We start from the raw sequence: 3682 nt of genomic DNA, 5'->3' as shown, positions 1-3682 counted from the left end.
CCCAGTGTCTTATGTCCATTGGTTATGCTTATATGCATGCATACAAGTCCTTTGGTTGATCTCTTACCCGCCTCCCTCCTGCCCCCCTACTCTCCCCGGCCTTCCGGCTGCAGTTTGACAATCTGTTTGAGGCAGCTCTGCCTCTGTATCTATTTTTGTTCATAAGTTTATAATGTTCTTTATTATCCATGAATGAGTGAGATCATGTGGTATTTTTATTAGTGTAGATTTTGTTGAAGATATTCTTAACTCTTTCTGAAAGACATGTTGGTTATTATCTCAGTTATATTAATTTGGTTTAGAGGTTTTCTATCTACAGTTGATTAAAACTCCAAATTAGAGTGCAAAATATAGTAAGGGCAAGAAAGGGACAAATAGATATAGAAACATTGATAAGAAATAACCCTTGAATGTTATAATTTCTTGGACTTGCTAGAGGTATCCAGCAACAAAGACAAAATCAGAAGTGAATCATAGTCTTGGGCCATCTGGTGGATGAGTTAGGGACAACACCCATTGTAATAATGACAAACAACAGTTTCTTAAATTGTATATTAATATTTTCAAATGTTCTTAATTATGGATCTGAATCACAAGGGAACATTTATATTATTTATACTATGAGAAGTATGACATTTAAAAAATTTACTTCAAAATGTTTAAAATTTAACAGGGAGTGACGTCAGAGGAATGGCGCATGAGAGAGCCCCTTGTCCTCTCACCCTGAAATTTAAACAAGCTAACCAACTATAGTTCAACAAAGAAATCCCTGATCAACACAGACACATGCCTGAGAGACCCGCACATTGAAACATCTAGAGGTGGGCAACGAGGAATAAATGGGTAGGTGAGAAGGGAGGAAAGTGCAAATGGCCCACAGACACAGCCCTGCAGCTGGGAGCTCCTGTCTTGGCAGAGTGGGGAGAGAGGAGAAAGCCAGTGATAGCAGGCACTTCCTTTGGCCGGAAGGAACAGAGATCTTCAGGGGGTGATAGGGCAACCCAGCAGGGCAAGAAGCATGGGAACAGTGTCTAAGTCAGCAGATGTCTGACAGAGCACAGGTTTCTACCATGCAACTCTCCACTGTTGGACAGGCAGTGGTTTCAGACAAAGAAACAGAAGCACAAGGTCCTGCTGCTGCTTGGACTCCCAAAAACTCACCTCCTGGAGTTGGGTCCAGAAGCATATCATCTGTAAACCGAGAGCGATTGCAGTAGACATGCTGTTTCCTTCTGTGACTGATCCCCAGGAGGTGTGCTTGTGGCAGAACCTCATGGAGGTCAGGAGTTCCTATTATGGTGAGGGCAAAACAAACTCCTCTCTCCTCCCCCCCCCCAAACAGCACAGCTATACTGTCTTATGGAAACCTTGAAGGTTCAAGACTAGGAGATCACAGAAGTAAAAAATCTTGTAATTCAGCACCATCTACTGGAAAATAATAGAAAGACCTCTTCAAAAATAAATGTGTAGGCATAGGAGGACAGTAAAGACCATGTAGAACCACAGTAATGAAGATGATGAGAAAGAAAATGAAAAATCCCTAGAAAGCAAGCTAGAACACATGGAAATGTGTGACATAAATGACATAGACTTCAATATTGCAGTTCTGAAAATACTCATTGAGATGCAAAAAAAATACAGACAGGCAATTCAATGCACTCAGAAAACAAATCAATAAACAAAATGAGTATTTGACCTAAGAGATTAAAACTTTAAAACATAATGAATCAGAAATCCTGGAAATGAAACATGCAATTAAAGAAAACAGGAGTGAACTACTGCCCAATGCTCATTGGTTGAGCGTCGACCTATGAACCAGGAGGTCATGGTTCAATTTCTGTCAGTGCACATGCCTGGGTTTCAGGCCCAATCCCCAGTGGGGAGTGTGCAGGAAGCAACCAATCAATAATTTTCTTTCATCATTGATGTTTCTATCTCTCTCTCAATGTCCCTTCCTCTCTGATGTGTGTGTGTGTGTGTGTATTTTTTTTTTTTTGAAAAAGAGTGAACTACTGAGCATAGAAAAGAGTCAACACCAGATGGAGGAAAGAATTAGTGATATCAAAGATAGGAATATAGAAATGACGCTGAGAGAAGAAGACAGAGACCTGAGTATAAAGAAAAATGAAAGAGCTCTATGAGACCTCTCTGACTCCATCAGAAAAAGCAATATTAGAATTATAGGCATTCCTGAGGAGGAGGAGAGGGAGCATAGAATGGAGAGTCTATTAAAATAAATAGTGGATGAAATCTTCCCAAACCTATGGAAAGAATTGGATCTTTGAATCCAGGAAGCAAACAGAACACCCAGTTACCTCAATCCAAAGAGGCCCTCTCCAAGGCACTTTGTATTAAAGCTGTTAAAAATTAACGACAAAGAAAAAATTCTCAAAGCAGCCAAGGAAAAGAAGGAGGTGACCTACAAAGGAAAACCCATCAGAATTTCATCTTTCTCAGCAGAAACTCTATAAGCCAGAAGAAAGTAGAACCAAATATTCAAATGTCTGAAAAAAGAGAAATTGCCAGCCATGAATAATATATCCAACAAAATTAATCTTTGAATATGAAGGGGAAATACAGATATACAGAAGCTGAGGGATTTTATCACCAGAAAACCTCCATTGCAGGAAATACTCAAGTTATTCTACCTGAAACAAATAACATAAGGGCACAACACTATGAGTAAGATCACCAAAAACGTATACCCTATACAGAGATAATTTTTGATAACAACAACATAAAAGGGGAAGGGGTAAAGGTCTGAACTGGTAAAGGAGGATGGAGATCAAATGCACTCAAAGGAATAAAAAGCTACAGTATATATTATTTACAAACCTAATGGCAACCACACACAAAAATCCCCAAACCAGGACATATAGCTTAAAAAAAAAAGAGGTAACAGAGAAAAGAAGTATGGAATACCACCAAACAAGAACAACAGACAGAAACACAAAGGAAAAGAACCAATGGAGGCACAGAACTACCAGAAAACAAAAGATAAAATGGCTATAGGAAATCCCCATACAACAATAATTATCCTAAATGTAAATGGTCTGAATTCAGCAATAAAGAGGCACAGAGTAGCAGAGTGGGTAAAAAACAAACAAACCCCAAGCATATGTTGTCTATAAGAGACACTTCTAAGCTGCAAAGACAAAGGTAGATTCAAAGTAAAAGGGTCAGAGGGGAGAAAATGGAGGCCAAATAGGCAGACCTGTTGTGCATCTCGTCCCAGGAACAAACTGGAAAAACAACAAAATAGGAGAACATTCAACTGGAATTACCAACTGAGGTTCAGCTGTGGAGGAGGTGACTTATAACAAGGAAAGACAGAAAACACCTAGAAACTGGTAGGAAGGGTAAGGTCATGAGAGTAGTGGACCTAGCTCCCAGGGGCCGCAGGCCAAGAGAGGAGGGAGCACTGGGCTATGGGAGAGTCTGTTCCCTGAGAAGATAGAGGCTGGGCACCCAGGCTGGGCTACACAGCCAGAGCACCAGAGCCAGTTTTTCTGAATCAACTGATATGAGTATGTGATTTTATTTTTATTTTTTCTTCTTTACTATTTATTAATTATTGTATTATTTTCCATATGAACAACCTCAAACCTATTTTTGCCCTACCCTGCATGTATACATGCCATGCTCATTCCAGCCCCTGAGTCTTTACACTTTTTTTTTTTTT

Source organism: Myotis brandtii, unplaced genomic scaffold (genome assembly GCF_000412655.1).
Source record: "Myotis brandtii unplaced genomic scaffold, ASM41265v1 scaffold834, whole genome shotgun sequence".
Taxonomy (NCBI): Eukaryota; Metazoa; Chordata; class Mammalia; order Chiroptera; family Vespertilionidae; genus Myotis; species Myotis brandtii.
Note: the sequence above shows the minus strand (reverse complement) of the source record.